The sequence below is a fragment of the Meleagris gallopavo genome, chromosome 1, assembly GCF_000146605.3.
Source record: "Meleagris gallopavo isolate NT-WF06-2002-E0010 breed Aviagen turkey brand Nicholas breeding stock chromosome 1, Turkey_5.1, whole genome shotgun sequence".
In the NCBI taxonomy this organism is placed as follows: domain Eukaryota; kingdom Metazoa; phylum Chordata; class Aves; order Galliformes; family Phasianidae; genus Meleagris; species Meleagris gallopavo.
The window spans coordinates 28770766-28784052 of NC_015011.2; positions in this window are offsets into that span (position 1 = coordinate 28770766).

Below are 13287 nucleotides of genomic sequence, written 5' to 3' on the forward strand. Positions count from 1 at the left end.
GGGAGAGCCACGAGGCGGGAGGAGGAAGTGCTGCGCTCCTGGCGCGTGTCCTAGCCCGCGTCTGCGCTACCTCGGCTGCGGCTTGGACGGGCGGTTGGCTCCGTCTGAAAGAAGAAAGTCAGATGGCAACTCTCGTGCCAAAACCGTCCTGCCTGTCTTCAGCCTCAAAAAACAAGGTGTGAGGAAAAATGGGGGCCCTCATGAAATAGTGGATACTCTGCTGTGTTTTGAGTACAGATGTCAGGTGGGTTACTAAGAAATGCAAGGAGGGAAATGGGGGCTGAGAAAAAGAAGTAGAACCTAAGATAAAGATCCAGGGAGGGGGAATCAGTGGTGGGAGCTCATGAGGACATGGAGTGGTTCAGGCTGAAGGCACTGCTGGGTCCATCTGCCCCAGCCCCTGCTCAGCAGGGACACCCAGAGCATGGTGCCCATGTCCAGGTGGCTCCTGAAGGTCTCCAAGGAGGGCACCCCAAAGCCTATGGGCAGCCTGTGCCAGTGCTCTATCACTGCGCAGCACAGCAATGCTGCCAGGTGTTCAGAAGGAACCCCCTGTGCCTGCTGCCTCCTGTCCTGCACTGAGCACTGCTGACAAGAGCCTGGCTCCATTTTTACACCCACCCTTCAAGTTTTATGGACTTTGGATTATTGATTGTTGAGACTCCCCTGAGCCTCCTCTAGGCTAAGCAAAAACCTCTCTCAGCCTTTCCTCACAGGAGAGGTACTCCAGGCCCTTCCTCATCCTCACAGCCCTTCACTGGGTTCTCTCCAGTATGCCTAGGTCTCCCTTGTATTGGTGTGAGGGTCCAGAACTGGATCTAGCTCCCCAGATGTGGCCTCACCAGTGCGGAACAGATGGGAAGGATCAATCCCTCAGCCTGCTGGAGATAACGTGCCAGAATGCCATTGGCCTTCTGTACAGCAAGGGCACAATGACAAAATCCAGGGTCAAAAAGGCAGAATGGTGGTGGGGACCTCAAGCATGGACTCATTGGGAAAGTCATTGACAAAATGAGGAAGAAGTTGTAAAAAGGACTCTCTAAAAAGAATTTGCTTAACAAACTAAGGGAAATTTATGCTACTGATGTTCATGTGCTATCATGCACAACAGGAAGAAATCGAGTTCTGAATGTGCCACTTGAAGTTGCAGCTGGGCTTTCCCATTTTCTGTTCCTCCAGGCTTACTATCGTGGGTGATGAACTCGGCCATTCTACCAGTTCTCTCTGTGTGTGCTTGTGATCTAAACCTGACTCACTGCTCTCACTGCATATCTGCATGCTGACTGGTGTCATGAATTCAACCACTGTCCCATTTCACAACCCTCTGCACATACGAACAAGTCCCTATGGCAGGTCATAAATAACATTTTTCATGGATAAACAAAGCCCTGACTTCTTGCCCTTAATGCTGAGGAGAGCTTTACTGTTTAAAACAAGAGATCAAAGTATGCATAAGAAAGAAAAAAAAAGGGGGGGGGATGATGCTATATTTCACAGATAGTTGAAGAAAATAACCTGAAATCTGAGATACATGGTGGGCGGTGGGCGATTTTAAAGGCAAATTCATAGCAGTGTGTGAGTCAGAGTGGGAGATACAAAGGAGCCTTTGCTGGCAAGAGCACAAAAGAGAAGACGGGTCAGTCTCCACTGCAGTGTGACACTCGCCTTCTGAACTGAGGAGTGTTCCAGTCAGGAAAAATGAGGTCTATGGGGTATTACAAAGGGACTGAGAATGAACACAGCAGCTGGGCAGCAGCACTGCTTTCATGTGTCAGACGAAGAAAGTGTATTTTAGACAAGAAAAGAGAAAATAAGGAGTGCTGAGGAGAGAGATGAGATAGTCCTTTTGGATTATCAATCATACCATTTCACAAGTAAGAATTTATAGGACTCTCTTCATTTCACGCTGTCCAGGAACACGTGAATAATAAATGAGAGTGTATTTCTGTGGTCGAAAAATACAGTTGAGGCAAAGTCAGGGAGAAAGTTGGTATCTTTTGTTAAGGTATCTGATGCAACTGGGTAGAAAAAAAACAAGAAGACAGATAAACTTCCACAAAAGTCCTTTTCACACTGCAGAATCTCTCCATTTAATCTAACTATCAGTTGGTCTGGTAAAAGGCAAAATGCTTCTTGCTACAAACTCAGCCTTGTGAATACCGAAGATAAAGAGATTGAAATGTCATACCTAGGCTCTATCATTAAGAAAAAGCAGTGCTGATAGTTATCCAATTAGCTAACGTAGCCTCCAAAATTCTTTAAGCATAAATATTTATATACCTTTATTATACTCATCATAATTAATGAACAATATAAAACACTTTGCTATAACATTTACTAGTCTTTAATAGTTAAAACAAGAAAAAACACAATTAAATACAAGGTTCTCTCCATTTATTACCACTTCTAAATCTTTAAATGCTTTTCTTGAATGGAATTGAAACTTAGTTAGACATGATAACTTTTTTTCTTCAGGTTTCTATTTATTATGTCCAGAAAATAACTGAAATCCAGAAAACAGAGAGCTTAGCAAACTACAGATGTTAAGTACTTAGAATAATTCATTTTGAAAAAGAATAAATACCTTGTGTTTCTCTTTAGTGCGTTCAGAGGCCAAAAGGGCAGTCAGTCAGTACCAGCCATAAAATTAAACCAAAATCCTAGCTATGCATCAGATCAAGAGATAAATTAGATCAACTAAAATAGAGATATAATTCAGAATTATGGAAGGGGGTTATCTGATGCAGCTGAGAGAACAAAGAGAGACATCAATTTCCACACAAACTTTCTGCTAATTAAAAAGCCCAGTCCTAATCAGATGCACTTGTAGCATTTCTTCTGGTTTTGCACTTTCAGGAAGTTAAAACATTAGTTAAGTTGGCAAAGTAATAAGATTTTGTGCTGACAGATTCATGTCAATGCTGCCAAGCATGCAGACCAGTTGAGAGTTTTTCAAAGGCAAAGACATTTTCTTTGATGTTCACATGCCCTTTTGTACAACCTGCAGTGTCAACACTTTGCTATGATGGATTGTAAGGCTGGTGAGCAAGGAGGAACTGCTTTCTGCCACGTGTTGTGCATATGGCATCAGCAGACTTCTTGGTGCAGCGTTCCTGTTCTGTTGCTGCCAGACATCGTTTCTCTTGCTTTCAAATTCATTTTTAAGGCAAGAATTTAGTTTGGTACAGCTGCCTTCCACTCTTACTGTTTCTACTGTTCAAATTTCCCTACAGCAGCCCTAATTAAAAAAAAAAAAGTTAATAAAATTTCTCAAAATGAATTTTCATCGATTGCTAGAATATTACTGTGTTCATCCATTCTGTCTCTTTTTAGTTTTCCTTATTTTGCATTGCAGTCCATTTAATCAACTTATCCTATAAGAAGAAACTTACAATGTTTTTGATATCAGGATTATACATACCTGAGGACAACAGTACACAAAATTAAGTAAACTGCACTGTAAGCAAATTGTGAAGTGCTGTGATACTTTATAAAATTTCCTGGTTTCTTCCAATTTCAATAAAGAATTATTACTTTATCAATATTACAATTTATGTGAAGTCTTCTGGGAAAAGTTGCAAGTTATAAAATACTTGTATTTTTTGTCCTATAAAATCTCAATTTCTTTGTTTGAGATAAATAAGCATGCATCTGTATACGTAAGCTAGCACAATTTTTAGTGCTCTCCTACATTACAAAAGCAGAAAGAATACTTTCTAAAAGTGTAGATAGAATTTTCTTTTTATGTATTTTTCAGTGTTGAAGATTTTTTTTCTGCAATGTTTTCCAAATAGGGAACTCCAAGAGATCCGTCCAAGGAGGATTCTCACTGTTGGGCTTTTGTCAAATCTAAAATTCTCCAAGAACCGTCTGGCACAGCTATTTGTGTTTAAAATTCTCCTGGGAGAAGTCATACCTACTTAAGTACCATGTATGAAAATACAGTAATAAGGCAGGTTGGCCTGGCTTTATGGCTGTGTTTGTTTGTTTATATAAAAATATTCCAGTTTAAAAGTCCTTAACTTGTCTTGCTATGGTTTGATGACACATCAAGTGCTCTGAGTCTCTTCCCTCCATCAGTATCTTCTAAAATCCACCATCTTTTTTTTTCTTGCAATGGAATAAATATTTACTAACTAATCACACACAGTAACAACTTGTATTATGGCTTTATAGCTCAATTTTGAAGATGAAGTACATCAACTAATTTGAAATTAATCTTGAAAGGTATTTTCCACATTTTCCACTTGACAGTAACAGTGCAGACTCTACACAGTGAATTTAATGCTACTTATATTAAGCACGCTCATCCTACTCCTTTTTTTTTGAAGGCTCCTTCATAGAAGGAACATACGAACTCATGAGATCCTTGGACTACTGACAGGAAACCACTGCTTTTTTATTTAGCTTATTTTCTCATATTTGATATAAATATATTTTATGCGTTTTAATGACATACTAATTCCCAAGTACAAAAAAGCCTGCATGGCCGTGACTAGGAGAATAAAACCGCATCTAGCAAACAGCTAACATGAAAAAAAGGTTAGATCACAACCACAAGCTGCTCTAGGAAGAGAAAAGAGGCTTAGGATTGTTGCTCTGAAAGTCAGCCTGCACTGCAAGCCAGATAAACGTGAAGCAGTGAGGCAGGTAGGGTAGCCATTTGCCCCTGTTCAAAAATCAAGTCAATTTCTGGCCAAGCCAACTTCTTATTTTATCTTTTTTTTTTGCTCTGTATCCTGTTCCAAGTAGAGTTTAACACTGAAACTAATGGAGGGACGCAGCAATAAATTCATAATGGTCCTCTCTCTTCACATCCTGTTCACCAGAGGTTGCTTTATTGCTAAAATTAGTAATTCAAAGCCAGATTAGATCAGCCAGAAGTATTATCTGTTTAAAATACTTAGTCCTTGAACTACTAGGAAGAAGTTAAAATACTTCCTTTTATACTGGCTGCCCCTTCTAAAACTGCACAGTACAGCTACATGGCAGACCAATGCCTAAGCTACATAGCAGGCTTAGGTACCAAATATCCTCATACTTTGTCAGTAGATTGTTGTGTCTGAAGCCCAAAGAAGCAGCTGTTGTGAGCAGACAGCTTGCCTATTACAGCCATATGCCACTCCACCAAAGTTCATGGACAGTAACTGCTGTATCTCCAGGGTCACTGGAACTGGAATTAGACTGTCCCTCTGCACATGGGGCAGCCAAACCTGCGAGCAGCAGCAGGACCGCATGGCCCAGTCCCAACCAGCCAAGGGCCTTTCAAGCATTGCTGACTAATAATGGCACTAACAAATCGCTCAGCCTTTGCCCATCTTTTATCTGCAACTTTAGAAAGATATATTTCTTCCTTCAAGTCAAGAAAGGGTAAAATAAAACTGGAGACCATGCTAAGCTATCTCCAGGCACAAACAGAATGCTGTGATCTCCCACGGCTGCCAAAACGTATGTGGAATTCATAAAATTTGATCTTCAGACCCATAATGGTGTAGTGGCCTTATTAAACAGTGAACAGAGGGAACAAAACTGAATAGAAAGGCTTTAAAACTGGTCTCCTCTTTTGAATGCCTGCTGTCCTTCTAAAATAGACAAGTAAATGGACTAAATAGGAGTTCTTTAATTAGTGACAATAGCCCTATTCTGATTTCCAATACCAATTTCATCTCAAATGCATTGAAGATTGCTGCTCTTTGTGTAAATCGATATTTTTATTAATACAGATCTTGGTATTTATTTTTGCTACCACATGCTGCCTGCACCTTGGGATTATACCCAGAAATTACAAGATAACATTAGAAGTGTTCTGCACCTGAGGATGTATCAGCTCCACATATTGCCTGCACGGAGTGAGGATGAGCGTATATATTCAGGGCCAACAACTCCATCAACTGCTACACCATTTATGAGGGAACCAGCTTCTTTCAACAGTGGCTTGTAGGATCTCAGCCTCATGTTGCAAAGCAATAGAAATGACAAACATTCAGACAATTCAACACTGAATTGTTTCTTAAAATTCCCTTAAAAACAAAATAGCTGTATATACAATTAATGTTTTCATAGTTCTTTGCCTTGGAAGGAGCACTCAGTGGAGTATCTCAATTTCCATCACAGCTCCAAGAACTAATTAATCACCCATCCCAGTAAATTAGCAGAACCCACCTGGCCTTTTGGAAGTAGATTCCCTATCAGACAAGCTGCTACAACTTATTCCCAAGTTGCCCACTTAGATTTCTTGCACTACTTCTGAGCCAGTTCAAGCAACACTTTCAGAGAAGGGTTCTGTACAATTTATTATTTATCATGACATACCATAAGCATCACCACTGCCAGTCAAGACTGAATATAGTGCGTGCAGAAAAATTTTCACTGAAAGTACATTCATGTTAGGTTCTTCACAGGCAAGAAGTGTTTATTCCTGCAGAAGTCAATTAAATGTGTTTCGTTACATTGGGCTTTAAACACATCTATTTATGCTCATTGCAAACTAATTGTATTTTTTTCAAAGCAGTGAAATAATGATAGAATGATTTGCTTTTAAACAACTCTATTATCACTGACTGTGTGATATTATTATTATATTATTATATTATATATTATTATTCTGGAAAACCATCTTTGCACTGATTCCTACAGGTTCTTTCTTTCTAGACCCTTCCCCACAGCTTGCAGAATTTTAACTCATTTAATAATGTGTCTTTGAACTGAAGTCAGGAAGAGGCCAGTTTAAGGCAGTATCTTACTGTGTTACTACACACACACTTTGGCTAAATGCACTGCATTGCCTCCTAATTTAAAGGAGCATTTCATTGGGACTGAACTTAGTTTACTAGACAGAAATTCTGTGGCATCTCAGAATATATGCTATATTTTCTGACTGCTACCTTCTAAGTGCAGACCATTATAATGGTTACATTTGGCTTAGAGCACCTTTAAAATTTTTGTTGTAAAATTATGTATTTTAAAAAATTACAACCACACACAATCTTTTTGTTCACAGAGATGTTTATTTTTGTCTTTAATGTTCGTAGGGAATACGATTTCACTACAAAAGTGTCTCAGAGAAACTCCATTCAAAATCTAGGCTTAAGAATGAAGGGAAAATATACTTTCAGCTGTACCAGTCCTGAGCAAAGATTAAAAAAAAAAAAATACCTCTAGAGATAGGAAGCAGCACCAATAATACCAGAGGGCCTCTTACTGACATCTGCTCATGCCTTCTTTTCTGCTTGAGAATTGGTTAAAACTTAGGTGGGAAGAATTACTTTGTTAGAATGCAGACCTAAGGTTCACAGTCCCAATATCTCACCAAATGCATTCTTTCACAGTCGGAGTTCAGGGCCTCAGTTTACTTTCAGTTAAGTAGTCAGGACTGCTCACAGCAAGACTGTTGCCCCCACGGTGTAAAATTTTCTCTTACTTAAATTGGTAAATAAATATTTATTTAATATACTTACTTTAATAAATATTTATTTCCTAATCAATATCAAGTTCCTGAAATGTTATATTGTTCTTAGAAGTATACTATTCATATGCAGTTATAAAACTTCTGATAACATCAGGTCTTAAAATAATTCAAGTGGCTTACATTCTGTCTCTTGTTCTTTCAGTGAAAGGATTTCAAACCATTGGTAACACTTGGTACTTAGTTCTAGGTTTATACAGGACATTCAGATTCAATCTGACAACATAAATACTTCTAAGAGTCAGAACAGAAAAGGCACTTACTCATTTTGGGGAAGACACCTGGCAGGTAAGATTTTTATTTTCAAAATAACAAGCCCTTTTTCTGACAATAAAACCCTTAAAAACTATATTAGATAAACATAAATCCTATGAATAAAACCAACTTATGTACCCCTTCTCAAGAAAGGTAGTACTACTATTGATTGGGAAATTGAGAAGTGTGAAAGCATCCAGAAGTATTCAAGTTTTATTCACTTCTGTGATATTCCAAGCAGGCTATCACAGCTGACCTGTGATATCTCCTCCAAAGAACGTATGTTTTACGAATTGAAAGCCTCTGAAATTTCTGGACTGTTTCTTATTAGGTATTTGTATGAGCAAGAAAATATAAGACTCTAGCTTTATAACCAGGAACATCACCTTCATTACAACCAACAACTTGTTACTCCGTCCGAGGAGTAGATCTCTTAACAAACTTTGTTCCAACTGAATCATAGCCTCTTTGATGCTCTGTATAAGGCACTTAATAAATTTTAAGAGCATCCGACAGTGCTGTTGGTAGTTCTGATCTGTCTGTGATGGTGCCCTATTAGCACGTCAAGATTAACTGGCTAAAGTGTAGATTAATCTCTGAAAACAGCCAATATCAACTGCCAGCCACAAAATTCTTTTCAGGAGCCACATCCATTCTGGTCTGGATCCTTACTACCTTTCCAACACAAAGTTATCCCTTTTCTAGTAGCCCAGGAACCAAACTCCCTAAAACTGTGCAGTATCTAAATGTAGATGAGGAAGCTGTTTTGTTCTCTTTAACCAGAACAACTGCCCTTTCAATACATGATCTATACCCAAGAGAGAAATGATCATGAAATTCATAAAAACCTGTATCTTTTTACTGAAAGTCACTGAACCAACAGGTATAAAGAGCTATACAGAAAACACACAAAGTGTGAGATACTTCCCACCTTCAATACTGTACACAGAAGAAAACACTGTACTAAAGTAGTCATTATGTAGTAGCTTTTCTAGGTATTGTTCTGAACTTTTTTTTTTTTTCATTTTTCCTATTACTATCAGTCTTTTTGTTAGAAGTTGTTTACATTTTAGAAACTGATGCTGCCTACTCAATTTCTGTAGGAAATGTGGTCCTCAGTGTCTGCACATGCTCCTTCAGGGATCCCTATCTCCAGCCAGCATCAAGAGTATTTTCTTGAACCTTGCAAAAAAAACTTCAGATCTAGTTACCTAGCAGCATTACACCTCCATCAGTGGGAAAGCATTTAGCTTATTCCTCTGCACTTGGAAGCCCCACAACAGAATCAGACCCTTTGCAGAAATATAGATGTGAAGACCAGTAACTGGCATCCCAGAAAGCCAGCTACCTCCATCAGAATGCTTGAATGGTATAGGATTAGACTAAGTTTGTTCAGCAAGAATATCTTCAGTAAGTCAATAATGTAGAGACATGGATGACTGACAATAATGATAGATGATCTCCAAGCTCCACATATCACTGACAGTCTTATAGAAACCAAGATACAGCTGAAAAACTTGGAATAGCAGTACATTTCCTATTTAGAAAAGTCAGCATATTAAATTATTTCAAAATCACTGCATCCAGTTACCCTGTAGATGTACCTCAATAAAAATAAAGACAGAAGGAACCAGAATTCTGCATTCCCTTCAGAGGTGAGACTATCAAGACTCAACACACGCATGTAATCTTAAGAGATTTTCCTTGGTTAGATTAATTCACAGCTGAAGGCTGTGACAGTAAGAGAACTGGGCTTCACATTGAAGCATTCTGATTTATTCTCTGCAAAGAAGCATCAGCTTGACATAGATTATTTCATGCTCAGGGATGGCAGTTGTGTATCGATTGCAGATCAATTACAATTTAGATCCCTGTAGTCCCAAAGTGGATGTTCAGAAAGTAGAATCTTGCCTTGACCACTGATTTGGGTTAACTAACTGATGCTTTAGTGACCAACCAAGCACCCATGACTACCTCTGAACCAAAAGAATTTGCATTTGAGGTGCATTTGAGAAGGGAGTAGAGAGCCAGATTCCATCAGTGCAGCTTACATACATTCTGCTCGAGTACACTTTTGCTTCTTCACACAAGGTACATTAAGAGCACACAGCAGGTTATGCAAAAACAGATCAGCATGCTCTTTTCCTTAGTCATTTTCTCAGTATGTCTTCTGCAAACTAGAGATCAGTTGGCCTCAAGCAACAATGAAGATTTTAAGTTTAAGGGAGCTTGTTCACTTTGCAAGCATTTTGACTACTTTGACTATATATATATAAATAAATATATAAACAGTGAATGGTGTAATTAAAGATGTATCTTTTCCACCTGGGCCAGATCCTGAAATACTGAAGGATTTCTTACTTGGAAATTCCTGTCTCCATCAAGATATACCATACTCTCTTACAAAAAAAAAAAAAGAAAAAAAAAAAGAAAAACAGGATCTTGGAAAAATTCTTTAAATTTTTGTTATCAGAAAAGTATCATTTCTGGTGGTCGTTTTCTTTTCAAACATATGGGAAAAAGGAGTGATTAGGTTAGATTATCATTTTGCCTTTTTACAAACACAAAATGACACAGCAATCAATCATGACTACACTTACGAATACTAATTTGAGCTATGGAGCTTTTGATGTTCATCTTTCATATTTAATTCCTTAAAAGTAAAGCTAAAACTTCTTGTGCACAATAAGCTGTCTACTCTTAACAATTCCCTGTGTCAATGGACAGAACAAGTTATTTTGGATGACATTCATTTATTTCCCATAATAAAAGGGGCAAGATTAGGATGGAAATCAACTTCCAAGAGATTAAGTATTATACAAGGGAGGTATTTTTCACCTATGTGGTCAAACAGCAACTGTACACAGCTCCTGCATAAATAAGACTCTAGAATATGCAGCTAATTTATTTTGTTGGATGCATTTTCTTTCACTGTTTGAAACCAACGGCAAAGAGGGGTATACATGGGCTCCTAGGCATTGTACACAGACACAATACAATCTTCCTGCACAAAGTCTAAGGCAAGTCACTTTCTGTTGGATAGTACCATTTACTAAGCAAGGGTACAGCCATTCTTTGCTGTTGCGCCATTTACTCCATTCAGATCCTTCTAGACAGGAAGTTAGAATAATTTAATTGATTAATTGATTAATTTAATTGATTTGTGATTAACTTGTGAAGTACATTTTTATTTTAATTGTTAAATCCTGTAAATTCTTATGAAAGCATGACTTAAAAATTTTTTTTTTTTACACCAAGCTCAACTCAGTATCTGTCTCAGAAAAATCTCTTCAATCTCCATCTCCTGGTTAGAATTTTGGCAGTACTAAAGAAAATCATCAAAGTTCTCCTCAGTTTGACTGATTTTATGTTACAGGTTTTGCCTGTTTATGAGCTTGAAGCTAACACTGTCATGAGTTGGGGGCATAATTCCGTTAAGAAAAACCTTCGAAAGCTCAAATGCTATTTCCAGCACACCGAAATCTTAACATTAAAATAGAAGAATGTGTTTGCGAAATATACTTGAGTGGTCCACCACCAAAAACAGCATTCACTTTCTACCTTATCTATCTTATTCCTGAGTTAGCACAGGACAGGCTTACAAGTATAACACTTGCTGCTGCTGGAGAAGAAACTCTCCACACTTCCTTTTCCACATGGTTTCTGATATTTGAAGGGAAGACTCCCTAATGGCAGCAGAGTCAACTAAAGGCATGTGACAGAGAGAAAGATATGATTAAAGAACGCTGGATGTGCATAGAAGTACACAATAGACAATTCAGTGCCAAATTCCTCCTGTGTAACACAGCAATAGTCAATCAGCAACTCAAAACCATCGTGCATTTGAGACAGGAGAGAGAAAAACCAGAGAACATACGATGCAGAGCCATTTGCATTTCTAGTCTAGAAGACTTGCCTGACCACTGTAAAGAACTTGTGAAAACAAATTATAAAAAGTATTCTGTCTTATATGGCTACTGAAAAATATCCTATCCATCATATTTTAAAAAGTGCACAGATTATAAACCCCAAACATTTTTTGAGATTTTGCAATCTGCCACAAAACAGGAAATATCTAGAGAAGCTTTAAACAGTTTTAAACTTCAATTTAAAACTTCAGGCTTAATTTACAGACTTAATACTGAGAATCTTTGAGAGGTGAAGGGTTCTCTTTGTTTAGTTTTGTTTTAATTGCTGTTAGAATCAAGACTTGAACTTGCTAATTAAGCAGAACAAGTTTTGTTTCTTTCCAACATACAAACATAACTTCAGAAGAAATTAAAAGATCTGTCCAATAACAGCGTATCTTTTCCTTACACCACCTACAGTTAGGTAAAGTTAGGAAGATAAAGGACCAAACTATTATACGCTTTATCAGTGAATTAATTATAGGCCATTTTCCCCAATTTCCTTCTTCTTTTCCTTACTGAAGCCAGACTATCAACACGTAAAGGAACTCGTTTACATGGAATATTATCACGCTCGCCTTTGTTGCATCATCACCTCATAAGCAACCCAGAATGTATGGCTGTTGAAGACTGGTGCATATACAGATTTTTACAAACAACAATTCTTATGGAGAGAACAGTCACAGAGTAAAATAGCTAATCAAAATACATTACAACATTAAATTTTCACTTTTTATAAATGGAGTAAAGATGCTTTTAAATATATTTACACTTAAAAAAACATCTTAGGATTACTGCAAGTCAAAATTATTTAGAAATTATGAAAATGAAGTTCATTTAAATTAGAACATTATGAACAAATTGCCATGTTCTACTCAGAATTTTGTCTACTCTGCTGTCAGTATTGTCACATCCCTTTAACCAAAAACAGACAAAAATTATCTTAACTTTGTTTCATGCCAAAACAGGCATCATTGCCAATGTAAACACTGGCTATGCAGTATTTCAGTTAGAACCACCACAGCTCAAATTTTAGATCCTAGCTGTTCCTGCCTTTTATCTGTTATATCTGTAGTCAGAAATTGCATTTCTACATCTTATTCCATAAAAACAGTGATTTCTTAAGACTTTTCTGCATTCTTTTTGACTATACTTGTACCACATTCATGAGATTATTCTCTAGAGACAGTTGAAACGTACAGAAACCCCCTCCATCCTCCCTTACTTCCAAACCAAATGGCTACTTATTTCTGAAGATACAGAGACCTCTTGTTGGTAGTGCTGGGTGGTCTATTCACATAATGTTAAATGAAAATAAATATCCCACTTAGTGAACTACTGGTAATAGATTATTATTAGTTTGCAAGGAATACTGAAATGTGTTAGCATTCATTACACTTTAAACTAGAAACACATTTCATGAAACATCTTGCTATGTGATTCTACCATTAAACTGCTTACTTTAAACAGTTTCAGCTCTCTTGTAATCCATTACACCAGTATACTCTGCAAATAGTCCCACCTAAAAATAAAACATAAAAAAATAAATTTGAGAAGCATGTATTTTTTTTTCTAAAAACTAGTATATGTTATTCAGAACAACAGCCCAGCCCCAAAAACATTTAAGAATCTTGAAATGCTTATTTTTTTTCTTTTTTT